The sequence below is a fragment of the Natator depressus genome, chromosome 2 (genome assembly GCF_965152275.1).
Source record: "Natator depressus isolate rNatDep1 chromosome 2, rNatDep2.hap1, whole genome shotgun sequence".
Classification (NCBI taxonomy): Eukaryota; Metazoa; Chordata; order Testudines; family Cheloniidae; genus Natator; species Natator depressus.
The window spans coordinates 178,142,278-178,160,201 of record NC_134235.1 but is presented as its reverse complement, the minus strand read 5'-3'; the positions used below and the strand labels follow the sequence as shown (position 1 = coordinate 178,160,201).

The window sequence follows — 17,924 nt, the reverse complement described above, 5'->3', positions numbered from 1 at the left end:
CTGTATCATGGTTGCCAAATGGTAAACCCTCTACTATCTTTGGATAGTACAAATTTGGTACAACAATCTCCGTCCCATACTCAGATGTTTTGAGACAATGAGCAATATTGGACTAATTAAACTTCTGGATATTTAGTTTTAAAAATTTGAAAATATTTAGTTAAGGCTTTCCTGTGTGAAAATTCATTTGTTAGAATCCTCACACACAAGAGTAGAACAACAAAACATTCACAAACAGTAGCATCGAGACTTAATGGATTATTGTCTACTACTGACATTCACAAAACCATGATATACAAAGAGAAAAGCTCAAAGTCACTTGAAGTTACCTAACACTACAGCACTAATTTTAATTAGAGCTGGGCAGAAAACGGAATTTCTGTTTCATGGAGGATTTTGAGATTCCAAAATTTGTTTTCAATCCAATTCAGAACAGAAACCCAAAGTTTCAAAATTTTCTGTGAAAGAAACTTTTTAAAAAATTCATTTCAGATCAACTGAAACATTTAATTTAATTTAAGACAATTTAAAATTCTAAATGAAAAGTCATTTAGAAAGGAAAAACATCAAAACAGTTTGTTCAGAAAATGTTGAAACATCCTGTTTTAACACTATCAGAACTTTTTACTTCACGACAACATTTAGACAAAATTACATGATTTCACAAGGTATTTTGATTTCAACTGCATTTTCCAACCGAAAACTGTTCCTTCCAAGTTTTCCAGCCAGCTCTAATTTTAATTTCTTTAACAGAGATGGACCTACATTATGGTGCTGTTTGCATTTGACTCACATTTCACTTTTCTACTCACTTGTAGATTTCTATCATTAAAAAAGACTCACACAGCACTCTTTCATCTGAGATCAGTATATTGCATTAGAACAGTGGTTTTCAACCTGTGGTCCACGGACCCCTGGGGGGTCTGCAGACTATGACTAAGATTTCCAAAGGGGTCTACACCTTCATTAGAAATTTTTTCAGGGTCCACAAATGAGGGCAACAAAGGTGTGACAAGATTATGATGCTCAACAGATGGCTCAGGCACTGGTGCTATAAGGAGGGCTTTGGGATGTATGGCCGCTGCGAAGCATTCATGGACAGAGGACTGTTCTCTTGGGATGGACTTCACCTGAGTAAGGAAGGAAATAGACTTCTAGGATGGAGGCTGGCACAACTGATTAAGAGATCTTTAAACTAGGAATCTGGGGGAGATGGTTGGGAGATGTCCAGGTAATCTCCACACTGGATTTTAACATTGAGAGGAAAGAAAACGAAGTAAGAAAGGCTACAGCCGTGGATAGAGGAATGGACATAAGGAGGAAGGGTAGTGTACATACCAGCCTAATAGGTGATACTGGCAGTAGAATGTCTGTGCCTAATCGGGTAAAGAATGTGAGTGAGGCCAAACAGCAAAAATTAAGATGTTTGTACTCTAATGCAAGGAGCCTAGGTAACAAAATGGAGGAACTAGAGTTACTGGTGCAGGAAGTGAAACAAGATATTATCGGGATAACAGAAACATGGTGGAATAGTAGTCATGACTGGACTACAGGTATTGAAGAGTATGTGCTGTTTAGGAAAGACAGAAATAAAGGCAAAGGTGGTGGAGTAGCACTGTATATCAGTGATGAGGTAGACTGGAAAGAAATAAGAAGTGATGGAATGGATAAGAGAGTCTATCAGGGCAAAAATCACATTGGGGAAGAAAGCTACTAGAGCCTTCTCTAGGATAGTGCTTGGGGTGTGCTATAGACCTCCGGGATCCGATCTGGATATGAACAGAGACCTCTTTAATGTTTTTAATGAAGTAAATACTAATGGGAATTGTGTGATCATGGGAGACTTTAACTTCCCAGATATAGACTGGAGGACAAGTGCTAGTAATAATAATAAATAGGGCTCAGATTTTCCTGGATGCAATAGCTGATGGATTCCTTCACCAAGTAGTTGCTGAACCAACAAGAGGGGATGCCATTTTAGATTTGGTTTTGGTGAGTAGTGAGGACATCATAGAAGCAATGGTTGTAGGGGACAACCTTAGTTCGAGCGATCATGAGCTAATTCAGTTCAAACTAAATGGAAGGATAAACAAAAATAGATCTGCAAAAAGAAAAGGAGTACTTGTGGCACCTTAGAGACGAACAAATATATCTGAGCATAAGCTTTCGTGAGCTACATGCATCCCATGAAGTGAGCTGTAGCTCACGAAAGCTTATGATCAAATAAATTTGTTCGTCTCTAAGGTGCCACAAGTACTCCTTTTCTTTTTGCGGATACAGACTAACACAGCTGCTACTCTGAAAAATAGATCTGTGACTAGGGCTTTTGATTTCAAAAGGGCTAACTTTAAAAAATTAAGGAAATTAATTAGGGAAGTGGATTGGACTGAAGAACTTATGGATATAAAGGCGGAGGAGGACTGGAATTACTTCATGTCAAAGTTGCAGAAACTATCAGAAGCCTGCAACCCAAGAAAGGGGGGGAAATTCATAGGCAGGAGTTGTAGACCAAGCTGGATGAGCAAGCATCTCAGAGAGGTGATTAAGAAAAAGCAGAAAGCCTACAAAGAGTGGAAGATGGGATGGATTAGCAAGGAAAGTGACCTTATTGAGGTCAGAACATGGTGGGATAAAGTGAGAAAGGCCAAAAACCATGTAGATTTGGACCTTGCAAAGGGAATTAAAACCAATAGTATAATAGCCATATAAATAAGAAGAAAACAAAGAAAGAAGAAGTGGGACCGCTAAACACTGAGGATGGAGTGGAGGTTAAGGATAATCTAGGCATGGCCCAATATCTAAACAAATACTTTGCCTCAGTCTTTAATGAGGCTAATGAGGACCTTAGGGATAATGATAGGACGACAAATGGGAATGAGGATATGGAGGTAGATATTACCACATCTGAGGTAGAAGCCAAACTTGAACAGCTTAATGGGACTAAATCGGGGGGTCCAGATAATCTTCATCCAAAAATATTAAAGGAACTAGGACATGATATTGCAAGCCCATTAGCAAAAATTTTTAATAAATCTGTAAACTCAGGGATTGTACTATATGACTGGAGAATTGCTAACATAGTTCCTATTTTTAAGAAAGGAAAAAATGTGATCCAGGTAACTACAGGCCTGTTAGTTTGACATCTGTAGTATGCAAGGTCTTGGAAAAAAATGTGAAGGAGAAAGTAGTTAAGGACATTGAGATCAATGGTAATTGGGACAAAATACAACACGGTTTTACAAAAGGTAGATTCTGTCAAACCAACCTGATCTCCTTCTTTGAGAAGGTGACAGATTTTTTAGACAAAGGAAACACAGTGGATCTAATTTACCTCAATTTCAGGAAGGCATTTGATACGGTTCCACATGGGGAATTATTAGCTAAATTGGAAAAGATGGGGATCAATATGAAAATTGAAAGGTGGATAAAAAACTGGTTAAAGGAGAGACTACAATGGGTCACACTGAAAGGTGAACTGTCAGGCTGGAAGGAGGTTACTAGTGGAGTTCCTCAGAGATCGTTTTTGGGACCAATCTTATTTAATCTTTTTATTACTGACCTTGGCACAAAAAGCGGGAATGTGCTAATAAAGTTTGTGGATGACACAAAGCTGGGAGGTATTGCCAATACAGAGAAGGACCAGGATATCATACAGGAAGATCTGAATGACCTTGTAAACTGGAATAATAGTATTAGGATGAAATTTAATAGTGAAAAGTGCAAGGTCATGCATTTAGGGATTAATAAGAATTTTTGTTATAAAATGAGGAAGCATCACTTAGAAGTAACAGAGGAGGAGAAGGACCTCGGAATATTGGTTGATCACAGGATGCCTATGAGCCGCCAATGGGATATGGCCATGAAAAAAGCTAATGCGGTCTTGGGATGCATCAGGCAAGGTATTTCCAGTAGAGATAAGGAGGTGTTAGTGCCATTATACAAGGACCTGGTGAGACCAATATTACATCTGCGATATTGTGTGCAGTTCTGGTCTCCCATGTTTAGGAAAGATGAATTCAAACTGGAACACGTACAGAGAAGGGCTACTAGGATGATCCGAGGAATGGAAAACCAGTCTTATGAAAGGAGACTCAAAGAGGTTGGCTTGTTTAGCCTAACCAAAAGAAGGCTAAGAGGAGATATGATTGCTCTCTATAAATATATCAGAGGGATAAATACCACGGAGGGAGAAGAATTATTTAAGTTCAGTACCGATGTGGACACAAGAACAAATGGATATAAACTGGTCATCAGAAAGTTTAGACTTGAAATTAGATGAAGGTTTCTAACCATCAGAGGAGTGAAGTTCTGGAATAGCCTTCCAAGGGAAGCAGTGGAGGCAAAAGACATATCTGGCTTCAAGACTAAGTTTGATAAGTTTATGGAGGGGATGGTATGATGGGATAGCCTAATTTTGGCAAGTAATTGATCTTTGACTATTAGCGGTAAATATGCCCAATGGCCTGTGATGGGATGTTAGATGGGGTGGGATCTGAGTTACGACAGAGAATTCTTTCCTGGGAGTCTGGCTGGTGAGTCTTGCCCACATGCTCAGGGTTTAGCTGATCGCCATATTTGGGGTCGGGAAGGAATTTTCCTCCAGGGCAGATTGGCAGAGGCCCTGGGGGTTTTTTGCCTTCCTCTGCAGCGTGGGGCATGGGTCACTTGCTGGAGGATTCTCTGCACCTTGAAGTCTTTAAACCATGATTTGAAGACTTCAATAGCTCAGACATAGGTTAGGGGTTTGTTACAGGAGTGGGTGGGTGAGATTCTGTGGCCTGCGTTGTGCAGGAGGTCAGACTGGACGATCATAATGGTCCCTTCTGACCTTAAAGTCTATGATTCTAAAAAAGGTTGAAAACCACTGCACTAGAAAACCTTGCAGTATCATAGGTAACAGTGTTAGGAAAGGGAAGGTTGCCTGATTTTCAAAGAGCATTATTCTGTATTGGTGGTGTAATTTCCACACCTGCACTCCCATTACAGTCACTTTACATATGCAAACCAAGTTACTGATTTTGTTTATAGATATGTAATTTGCATGGTATGGGTGAAAACAATGTAGTTAAAGGAACAGCTGTTTACAGGCTCAGTATCACTAATGCATGCATGCTTGTCTTTAAAAGAAAAGAAAAAAACTGTGTGCCACCAACAGCTGCAGGCATATAGCAATAAATTTATGGTATGCCTGCATTTCCATCCAGTGTTACAAAAACAAAGTCTGTTGCTGCTGATCATCAAAGCTGCTCGGGGAAGGAATTGACACTTTAAAGCTAAGTTTTCAAAAACAGCCTCTAATATGCAATCAAAAATAAGAGAATTTAGACATCTACCTGTTTGCACTTGCTTCCCACATAAGATCAGGTAGTTAGGACACACAATAGCACAAGTCATAAATTAGAGGCTGATTTAAGACTCCTTTGAAAACATTCTCAGAATCCACTAGCGACTAGAATCATCAATATTCATGTGAGCTTACACACTGAAAGACTACCTTGAGTTAGCAAGCAGAAATGGTCAGGAATGAACAGCAGCTCCCTCTGCAGTTGTCTCATTTGCCTACACGTAGGGAAGGGTGGGACGGGCTACCAAATTAATCTCATTACAGGAGGAATCTGATCTGAAAGGAGAATGTTGGAACTAAATTAAACTTACTCCTTGGGGGATTCTGTGTCAAAAAATTTAAAATTCTGTGCCTCAAAATTAAAAATTCTGCAAAATTCTGCACATTTTATTTGTCAAAATAACGCAATATAATCACACCAGTTTCAATTTTTTGGTAAGTTATTTAAACTACAATACACAAAAAAGTCACAATAACTATTCAGCATTTCCTTAACACATGAAAGTTAAGTTACAAACACTTGGTAACTAATACCCTGCATCCAGTTATAATCCTAGATTTTCATTTAAATTACATTACAGAACACTAAACAGAAAAAAAAAAAAGAAAAAAAAAGGAGAATGTCATTTTAAATTGCTCAGACTTTCACACATGGAAGTCATACAGTTTTGCTAATCATTGTCCTGGACCTGACTGAGTACTTTGGGAAGTGCTTGGTTTTGATTATCCTGACATTTTATTGACTGCTTGGTAAATGTATTATTTGCCCTCAAAGTCCTCTTTTTTAAATGGGTAAGTAAAATAAATCCTGAGCTGTAATCTAACCCCATTCTGCCACTTTGGCACAGGAAAAAAGTGAGAAAGCACATAGATCTTCTTAGCTGATTCCCTTACTGTCATTTATAGGGCTTTACATCACTCTGGCAATGTAGGGGCCTTAAAACTTTTACAGGTTTTATGGTCCTAGGGGAATTGACTGAGAATGGGAAGAGTTAACTAACAACAGGAACATTAAAAATGTTACTATGCAGGCAGGCTGCTACATTTCTGCCTCAGGGAATGAGATCAATTAACCATTAACAGCAACATTAACAAAATGTGGGTTGCTTTTTTTTTTTTTTTTTAAAAAGCTATTTTCTTTAATTTAAAAACAAACAATTTTGTAACATGACACTAATATTTAAGTGTTTTTTCAATTCTCAAAAAGTTACGCACATGTTACTAGGCAGGCAGGCTGCTACATTGCTGCCTTGGGGACAGAGCCTTCCTTCTGCATAATAACAAGACCCACCCGCCTCCATGCCCAGCAAGCCCCAGTGGCAAGTGAGAGGGACAGTCTGTCTTGCTTGTTGGCCAGCCCTGCCCTCCTGATGGTAATCAACATTTCCCCCACAGGCATGCACACCCAGTCCCCCTCCCCCCACAGTGATTTGCATCTCTGAGGCTGCTCCAGGCACGCTGGAACAGATGCACTGTCTGCGATGCCAGGGAAGAAGCGCGTGTCCCCCTGCAAATTTCTTTTGCATTTTTCTATGCGGGGGACAAGGGGGGCCACAGAAATATGCAAGCCACATGAATTCTGTGCCTCCAGGGGCAGAGAATTCTGTCCGGAGTATAAATTTTGGTATTGGGATAAACCTTGTAACAGATAGCTGTTCAGTAGAAACTCACAAGAACCTCTCTTTCTACAAACAAAGGTAACCAGAATGACAGCAGGCTAGTGAAGGCAGTCATGACTAAGATTATGTCATGTTTATTTTTTGTAAAAGTCACAGACAGGTCAAGGGCAATAAACAAAAATTCACAGAAGCCATGATCTGTCTGTGACTTTTGCTGTTGAGGCTCCCTGGGTTCCCCCGCCACCATGGTGGCTGGGAGTTGCAGGGTGACCATATTTCCCAAAGAGAAAATGGGACACCCTCAGCCACTCGCCTGAGGTATCTCCCCACCATCGCTGGGACCCTGAGGAAGGCCCCCTCAGGAGTCTGCTACCTGTCACTGTTACCTGTCACTGGCAGCTCCAGAGTCCTGCAGCCCCAGGGGCTAAAGCAGAGAATGTCAGGGAGGTCTCTGGAAGTCATGGATTCTGTGACTTCCATGACCGCCATGATATAAATGTAGCCTTAATCATGACTGATGCTGCATTCATTCTTGTTGTACATCCTATGCTGATGGCCTATGATAGGTTTCAGGGGCTCTGCCAGGTCTGGGTTAATAAGGATTTGACTTGAATTCAGCTTCCCTTCTCCTTGGACGGGTGCTCTGGCAAAGGGATATAAGGATCCCATTCAGCAAGTGCTATTAATGTAAATCCATCTATTGTGGAATGCATTACTACAATAAACCGCTCTTAACTTATGTTAAAGAACATACTAGCAGAAGCTGATATTTTTTTTTCATACTGAATGAAATTAAGACTCAGACTCAGTGGACCCTCTATTACTTTTATTTAAATCTGCGTAAGTCATGAGTAACTCCGCCAAAGCCAATGTTGTTACAGAAGCCTCAGAGCAGTGCAAGGGCAGACTCAGTTATAATACATGAAGCTGCCAATGGAAAAGGGTGATTCATCTGCAAAAAGATTATATCAGAGCAGAACAAAATGGGGGATGGCTACAATAAAGCCTCTGAAGCAAATGAAATAAAGTCAATGTATCAACTGAGCCAGTTGCTTCACTATCCCTACTTCTGAACAGATAAGGCAAATTTCATACCAAGGCAATGCAGAAGCAAAATGAAAGGCTCTGTACAGACCTTTGCAAACTGAGAGTCCAAGGACAGAATAGGCATTTTGGATGATTTACCCGCTCATAAGTGATTATTTTTTATTATTCCAAATCATGGTTTAGGCACATTGCTAGCATTCCTACATTGCCACTGTCCATGCTGTATCTCTCCTGCAGATAGAGAGACTTCAGTATCCAGCTATGGCAATCCAGCACCTTTTCATGGATATATTATGTCACCTGTATAACTCTCCCCATACAGGTATATAATAAAACAAACATACCTGTCACTGGCTTGTACATCTCATCAAGCATTATTGATCAGCGGGGTCCTACAGTGTGTTATATTAAGAACATACAAAGTGTTCCAGGTTTGGACCAGAATCAAAATCCATGACTACCTAACCTGTATTGAATAGTATCTCAATGGCAACGAGACTGTGTAAGAACCCTAATATCCACAGAACATTCATTTTAAAGGTGTGCTGCAGGCATAGCTGATAGAAAGTTTTGTAACAAACAAATCTGACTGGTCAAGTCTCACACTGGTGGTTACAAAGGTTATCACATATAGCCTTTCTCTCAGCAGAGAACTTCATGAAGTTCACCAAGGTGGTTTCTCTGGTACTGTTCTGAAGGAGGAGATACTAGTAGACAAATTTTAATCATCGCAGTGTTTATTTGTTGGGATCCTAGATTCCCAAAACATTCTTCCTGCAGATAAAAACATGAATTATTTTCAGCATGAATAACCGGTACTACCTACTGTAAAGTACAGTGATGTTGAAATATGCCTCATCACTTTGCTCCCTTATGATTGGCCTAATTGGTGTAAGTCCTAACACTGCTGTAGTTAATGACAGTTTTCCTTTATCTCATGCTTTTGGGGGCCATGCTTTGGGAACACAAAGTCTGCAGTTCTATTCCCTCTTGATGACCGTGAAGACCTAGGCAGCCACATTCATTACATTACCTACGTGTGGTCTCCTGAGTCTAACTTTTCTGTAGGTGATGTTACATTAACGAATCCTGCAGGACTGTAATATATACCTGTAAACAATTTTATCCTTATTATGTGTATCCTTAGAGAGTATTTAAGTTTTAGTGATGGTGAAAGGAGCTGGAAAAGAACTCTGCAGACTGAAAATCCCTGTTAGCAGAAAAGTTACAGCACAGATGGTGGCAATACATATTTCACCACACTAGTTGTCAATGTAGCTCAACTCTTGCATGGAAAAAACAATTCTAGAAGTGTGATACTGCTCAGTCTCCACGTACATACATTTATTGACCTTTACCAAGACTACCAGTAAAGGTTCCAAATAGTAATTCTCTTTTAGTAACAAGGAAAAAAATGTAAATATAAAAGACAGATTCCTCTAAGTGATAAATGGATCAATATTGGTAGTGGTAATAGTGACTTGGGTAGGTAGAATTAAAGATCTACTGGAGATAAAATAACATTCCCAGACTCTGGTTCACAAAGAGATTACGAAGCACGGCTACTTAATCAGCACTACTTTATTTTCTCCTTCTCTCAGTACTGTCCACAGTTTGGTTCGCTCCTCTCTCTTCCATTCCAGAGATGGCTGTATTTCAGTGGTGCTTTGGAATCCTTTGAATGAAAGACACTATATAAACGTAACTTAATTTTGAATTCTTTCTTTTCTTTCAGAAATCAAGTAAAACAGTGTTTAAAAAGTTGGAGCAAGATCTGGATCTACTAGTCTATGTGCACTTTGAAAGAATGCTGACCATCAGCTAGCCACTAAAGCTGGGTGGCTTCCTAGAGAAAACATATATAGCAGTAGGAAAGCTTCCTTTAATAACCCTCTGGTAACCCAGCAGTTAGGACATATGTACTTGAGCCGTAACTCAAGGAAGGACAAAAAAACGTTGGGCAAAGTCTTTGTCCTTTTCCTGAGACTTTCTCTAAGAAATAAATGACCCATTCCAGGGTCAACAGGATTGTCTTGTTCTGTTACACACCATTACCAGGTCACAATGCCACTCACTCAAATTTGACAAGAGTGGCAGCTGGGCCAAACCTGAGTGGTGCTGCGAGTGCCAGATCACAGTACCCAGAAGGAAGACAGGAGCCGTAAGAGCTGCCACTGCAGGGTGAGTTTGTTGTTTTAATTGTTTTTCCATTTTATTTTGTGTTATCTCACATTTGCAAAAACCACAGGGCTCTACTTATCTCCATAAGTTGGGTGGAGTTGAGCACACGCCCCTCTGGTCAGCATCTCCCATTGGCTAGTTTAGGCAGCTACTGCCTAGCATGCTGGCTTTTATGGACTGTGGTCTAAGATACCTAACTCAGACTTTATGAATCACAGTGATTTTCTAGGCACCTAAAAGTTAGGCACTGTGACCATCAGTGTCACAACACCTAACTGCTTTTGTGCATCCAGGCCCACATGCTGGCAACACACAAGGAGTGTGTTTATCTCAGATAACCACATTTCCATATGTTGGCCCACTGGGAAAAGTAGTTAAATTGACTGAGTGGGGGGAAAAGTAAGGCTAAGTAGCTCTGCTAACCATGTAGGTTTTTTCCCACAAAACCACACAACTCAGAATCTTAGTTAGCTAAATGAATTGCTCCTTCACTCCTACACAGTTTCTAAAGAATAATCTGAATCACTTAGGTGACGTTTCACTCTGAACAGTGACTCCAAAATTGGCATTGTGGGGTTCCATATTTACTGAATCTCAATGACTGATTAAATAAACTAAGCAAATTTGCAATTAATAGGTTGCTTTTCTCTAACTGTGAGCCCCACAAACTCACCATGGGATCTAAAAGTCAAGCAATGTTATTTCCTGCTCATGTATCATTACCAGTAATAACAATCTTGCAGGCCCCAGTCCTGCACTCAGTTACACCTGTGCAGCCTCATAGTCTTCAGAGTAAGTGAGGTTAAAATTGGGGACTTGGCAAATTGCACCTTTGATAATAATTTGGATAATGATGCATGAGCCAGAAAATAATCCAGTTCATTATCTTCTCTCCACTGGGCTGGTTCTGCATTGCTAGCAAGCAAGGAAGGCAGTGACAACTTATTTTTATCACTAGAGTCAGCAGATCTGGCTCTAAATACACAGAAGGAGCATGCCTGTTGTTTAAGAAGGTACCTTTTTACAAAGCCACTTTTCCAGCAGAAACACAACCATCCAATGTCTGGTTTCTGCATGGAAATAATTTAAATGGATTATTTCATGGGTCAGAGTGCTCCTTTTCCTTTTATATTTAAAAGTGTCTTAATTAACACATTTAAGATAACAGTGGGAACTTAATCACCCATTAACACAGACACCCAATAATGTCTGTTTTTATATTAGAGTCCTGTCGTGTTCTCAGCTCAGGCAAAACACAGCCATTCATCATTGCCTCTCTATATAGGCTCATCTGAACAGATCATTCAGCAACCATGAGAGATAATGAGGTGCTGCTGTATTATAAATTCCACCACATAGTATGAAAGACTTTGTTGGATCTATGCTTTTCTGCACTGCCAGAACTGGGCTTCTACTGTTACAATAGGTCCTATGGTAAGGTTGTTATAAATAGGTTTAATATTTTAACAAGCTGAAATTGAGAAGAGCAATTTATGTCTGGCAAAATAGGTGGGTGAGAGTCAGGGACACCACCACCTCCAGCTTCTTCCAATGATGTGTTACTAAAATATATTGTAAACTAGAGCTGGGTTACAATTTTTGGACGAATAGTTTATTCACCAAAAAATGCAGTTTTGGTCAAACACAAACTATTTTCAAGTTTGATGCCAATCTGAAGAATAGTTTTAGCCAAAAAAAGAATCAGGCTATAGTCACAAAATAGTGGAGAGGGAATAGCCCCCTTTATAACTTTTAGCCCATGGTTAGGGGATTCATCCATGCAGGGAACCCAGATTCAATTCCATCCTCTGCCTGATGTGGAGTAGGGATTTGAACTTGGATCTCCCACAAGACTGTCCCAACCATCAGCCCATAGACTATTCTAGGATGGGTCTATCTCAATTTATCCTGTTGAAGGCTGGGCTACATTGTATAATATAAATTGAATGGTCATTGGAGCAGGGACTGGAACTTAGATCTCCCAGGTGAGTGCCCTAACCACTGGGCTATCGAGTCAGTCTCAAATTCTCTCTCTGGCCCAATGGACTATTCAAGTATTTTATATAAAATGGAACAGCATCAACAGGAGAGACTGAGAGAGAATCCAGAATATCCATAGCCCAATGCCTCGGGCACTCTCTGGGGAGAGGGGAGACAAGTTCAAATCCCTGCTTCTTATCAGGCAAAGGATGGGAATTGAACCCAAGTATCCTAACCATGGGCTAAAAAAGTACAAGAGGCCACTGCCACCTCCTCCCCCTCTTCTTTTGTAAATCTAGCCCTTTCAAAATTCCCAGTACCTCAGTGTTTCAGACCCGACACAATGTTAATTCAACCCAAATCAGACTATTTACCAACAATTCTGAAAAAAAAATGGATTTGGTTCAACCCAAACCTGACTTTTTTTATTCAGAACCACCATGAATCAAATAATCAGTTATTCACCCAGCTGTAATGGATATACCAGTCTTTACTACCAGATCCTCTGAAATACCGAAAGCAAAGGGGGAAAGAGTAAGAAAGAGGAAGACTGTTGGACCAAATATAATCCAGGTGTAACTCCAATTAAGTTAAGGGAGTTAACACATATCCTGGAGATGGTTGTAGCCCTGAAAGCGAAGATGGGGCACTGTCAGTGTAATATACATTTTCATTAGTTAACGATCACTACGTATTGTTCAGAAGTAGTAAAGGCAGAAGAAAATTGTGAAGAGAAGAGTGCAAGGTGAATAAAAAAATACATTGTTATTTAAAAAGGGGGGGTTGACATATTTGTTTAAAATTTACATTTGTCTATCTCTTGACATAGATGGCTGCATACTCACTACAAACCAATAGGATTATTTAAATAAACTGAAATCTCCTCTCCCAATCACTTCAATATGCTGAATGAATTGCATATCAATTCGAGCGTCATCACAGCAAGATTAATTATGTATATACATCAAAGTACTACAGCCTATATTAATAAAAATGTATACATCAAATTTAAAAATGAAATCATATAACCTGGACTATAATTTGGCCACCAGTATTCAAATTTCAGCTTAATGCTTCTGGGGGCACTGAACCTATCTTAACAATTCACTGAGGCCACCAAATTTTCCAAGAGCAAGATATCTTCCTCCATGTGATGTCTTGCTTCGATCACACAGAATTGTAAGCCGCTGTGTTACTGCCTCAATAACAGTGAGGTTTGCTGCTGCTAACCTATATGTCTGTGTGCCAAGCATACCAGCTTGTCTGCCTTGTCAGCAAACTCTTCAGGACTCTGCCAGTCCAAACCTTGCCTTGAAGGGAACAATCAGTGCGCCCCAATTCCTGAGTTCTCTAGGAGATGTCTTTCTGCAGTGTCCAGTCCCTTTTCCTAAAGACACTCACAGAAGTTTTTAAGTTTGCTGCCTCCAAAGAGACAAAGTACAGAACAGCCTGTTAGAACAGCTGAAGACCTACACTTTACTTCAGTATAGCAGCACTGAGTTGGCTGTGTAATAAAACAAGAATAAGTTTATTAAACAAAACTGATAGTGGCTGGCATGGCTGAATGATTAATAGCTGCCCATTTTGCGGCTATGTCTACCTTTTTAGAACCTTTTGCAATAGAAGAGGTGTTAACTGTTGTGTAATGATCAACTATCCACATGGATATTCTGAATATAATCAGTTTACCCAAATTCTACCTGTAGTATCAACTGGAATGGTTCTTTTTCTGTTCTCCTTGTATTAAACACATTATCAGCAGCCTTGTTTGTGCAGAATGGCTTCTACTGTTCATCCCAGAGGTACCTGCATTTCTACTGGCAGGAGATGGATCCCTATTGTAAACAATTTGCAAAATGCTTTTTGGATCTTTCAGAATGATGGACATTATGGGCCTGATTCTGTGCCCGCTGAACTCAACGGAAAGATTTTCAATTCACTTCAATGAGCGTTGGCTAGGACCCCATATAAATATAACATGTTATCTGAAAAACTGACTGTAGATTGAATATTAGTATCAACCAGGTAAAGGTATTTTATTTTCAACTGACATAAATATGCATACATGCATAAATATGGTTTGATATGATGATTGTACTGATTTAGATTAGTTTAATTTTTACAAAATGTGCACATGTAAATAGCAGATGAAAAACATAACAGCCATCAATTTATACCAAAAACATGAAAAATTACTACATGTAATTTATTAAGTTAAACCACCTCATAAAGCCCCTCATTAGAGTCTATGGAGTTACACCACAGATGATTCTGACCCATCCTGTATTGTTATAACAGCAAACAATCAGAATTCACTTAAAGGGAAAAAAAATCTATATGGTTAAAATCAGTGACTGACTGTAACTTATCCATTATTAACTAACTAAATATTATATTTCTATTATACCTGTTTGAGCCATATCTTATTTATTTAGACTTTTTAAATAAAAAATATTGTGGTATGAAGGGCATTCAACTACACTTCTGCATGCAAATAATAGGCCCAGTTATGCTCCCCTTGCTGTCTGAGGGAGTTTTACTATTTATTTCAATGAGAGCAGGATTAAACCCTATGAGCCTAATTCAAAGCCCCTTTCATGTAAAGACTCCTATTAACTTCAGTGACATTTGGGTCAGCCCCACAGTGACTAAACTACACTCATTACTAGAGCTGGTCAAAGGTCTTTTTTCCAAACATTTTTGTGTATATTTAAAAAAAAATCCAGTTTTTCAATGAAAACTGAAAATCACACAAAAATAGAGTTTTTCCACCTTTCAGAAATGAACAAAATGTTCAATTTTTTAATAAAACCTCCTGCAAATTAAAAAAAAAAACCACACACAAAAAAGTTTTCATTATTCTTGAAGCTTTCCACAGAAAATTTTCTCCATTTTTTTACCAGCTTTACCTATTAGTTTATCAATAAATAATTGTGTCTTTAATAATTATGTTATTATGTTGTATAACATGGAGAGAGAACGTGAAGCATCCCTTACAGCCTGTATCAGATATTATGTGTATCCATGAACAGAGAGGTATTAGCAAGACAACATAAGGTCTTGGAGCAGGGTTCCTCCCTTGACATAGCCGGTGTTGGCACCCTGCAGGGAGATACTGATTTATTTCTGCTGACTCTCTATGGCAGTTTTGGCTCACTAACCACCATGAATGTAAGGAAGATGGGAGAGGATTGTTGGTGAGAGAGAGGTCTCTGTAGGAAAGACCTAGAAACACAGCCAGGCTTAAGGAGCAAAATGAGGGCTACATTTTTTTTGTTATCTGAACTATCCATGAGACCAAACCAAAAAGATGGCAAGTTTGAAGTAAATATACAATGGGCATGATATTTTTGAATTTACCTTTTTTTTTTTTTTTAAGAACTGAATGGGATGACAACGGAAGCTGTGAGTGCTTATGACTACTCAAAAACCTGGCCCAAATTTTGTAGATTCTGTGCAGATCAGGACTCTGAGAACTATGCCTGCTTTCGATTATGCTTAACATTTTGTTATAACAACAGCTGCCTGCATGGGCCAAATCCTGAAGTCCTTATTCTGTTTTCACTCAGTTTTCACGCAGACCTTACATAGGCAAACTTCCATTTAAATTAGTGTGGATTTATCTGAAAAAGAATTAAGTAAAACCTAGGCAAAATAGAGTTATTTTGTTAGGATTTGGCCCTTTGAAAATAATATGGTCTATTGATCTTTACCTATGTTGGTATACTATAAGCAAATATTCTCTCTCACACTGGAGACAAAAAGGATGAACTAAAGGTATGTTTATACAGTACACATATGTACGTACTATGTATTATACATACACATTGAAAGGAACCTACCTTTTAAGGAAATAAAGGCCAAGGGTGTGAAAAGTATGGAACAGAACTTAGTTTTAAAGAAGTAGTTCCCTATATGTTTTATTCATTGTGTGGGGGGTAGGGGGGATAACATTTTACCACAGTGTGTGATCCTTTGCATGATTCCTGTTTGAAAACATACTTTTTATCTGATCAAATGCTTCTTAGTAGCTGGCTATTGGATACACTTGTGGAACATTTGGCACCAAAAAAGAGATGACCCTCAAAATACAGGATGGGTGGTACCCGATCACGCATACTCTGCGACCTCTCCCATTGAAATAGACTATTAAACTTTGTGTGGAATAAGCGTGGGGGTGGGGGCTACATTTCCCTGGCATTCTGTGTAGATCCTGATAGATGTGTTGCACGTTGTGTTCACATGGCAACACAGAGAGTAAGGTTGATTCCTTGCTATTACAAGGTTTTAAATAACGGGACCATATACGCAATCTTTCCTGTTCGTTGTATCCTGTTTACTTTCCTACTAAAAGAACTGTTATGAAAACATGTCATATCGACAAGCAATGTAAGAGGGAATAGTCTTGCTGAAAATGAGATGAAAAGAATCTTTGTGGAACAAACAATGACAACATGTATGTATCATGTATGTTCAAAGCAAACAAATCATGCTTTGCTGGAATCTTGTTCCAGCCAGTAGGGCTACAAGGTTAACATACTTTAATTAAATGAAAGGGTATGGATTACAATTTTCAATCAAAGACACTATGTGACATTAGCACTTTGAAAATCCCATGGAGGCAAACAGGCAGCTGTCCAGTTTTGTTTCAGTCAGGGTGGTTTGGCGATTAGTTACAGAATGCAAGATGTTGGCAGGGAAAGAGTCATTCATAACCTGGATTAAATATCAAGACAGGAAACATGGATTGGAATTACATCAACCCAGTCCAGCACTATATGCAAAGTCACAAAACAAATCTGCATCTTGCCCTAAGCTCTAGTAAATCTATCAAACTGTTGCTTGTTATTGTTCCCCCCCACACAAACACCCACCCCCACCCCCACTGTCTGCTACTAGACAGCTGGTATGACGCAGAATTTTAAATCTCATGTTTGTGCCAGCCCCTCCCCTGACTCTGGGTTACAGGCTGAAACACTCGGATTACTTTTCAACAAACCTAAAGCTGGGGTGAAAAAATTGCTGTACAAAGATGCAGTGTTCCCTTTCCAAAACAATGCTCAAAAACCCCTGCTCAGGGCATTTACTAACAGCTACAAATACATTATCCAATGTTTTCAGTGACGTTACTTTGTGCAGTGAGGAGCTTTCTGGTGTTGCTCTGGCAGTGCTTCTAATTAACAAACCAAATATTAAATATCTTGCTTGTGAAAAGACAATATGCACATTTCTCATAAACAGTGTTTACTCTCTGTGTGTGTTCACAACCATTTTCATGAGACTCTACGTGAGCAGGATGCAGAGGACTGGGCCTTTAAGACACCCAGCAGTGGCCCCTGGCAGAGGAAAAGAAGCTCCACTAATGTTTCTGACCTCACCAATTACATACACCTCTGGCTTGTTAACACAGATACCGTGTCAATGTATCTTCACCATTTAAAACATTAAAACAATTGTATTATATATCATTTCTTCCCCCACAGAACAACAGGATAAATTCTGCCCTCTTCTCATTGGATGACCCTCCTAGAATAGTACAGAAACAGTTCCACTGAGGAGGGGACGACGGCAGAGTTAAGGAGACCAGATAGGAGCTGCACTGCACATCTCCACGCTCCTGCATTGCATGTTTCTGGCTCAGTATGGCTCCCCATAGACTGTCATCGAGGAGTTGAGAATCCACTACTACGTAGGTGGAGAGGTTAGGGAGAGTGGAGGGGAGTAATATAGAAGGAAAGAAAAAGGGAAGGATG

The 17,924-nt window shown here is 39.4% G+C and overlaps 1 protein-coding gene across 5 annotated transcripts in view; it reads right to left on the bottom strand.

Moving 5' to 3' along the window:
• The window catches only part of PDE1C (phosphodiesterase 1C), a 426,361-nt gene that overhangs the window by 244,720 nt on the left and 163,717 nt on the right, over nt 1–17,924 (bottom strand). The window lies entirely within an intron of this gene.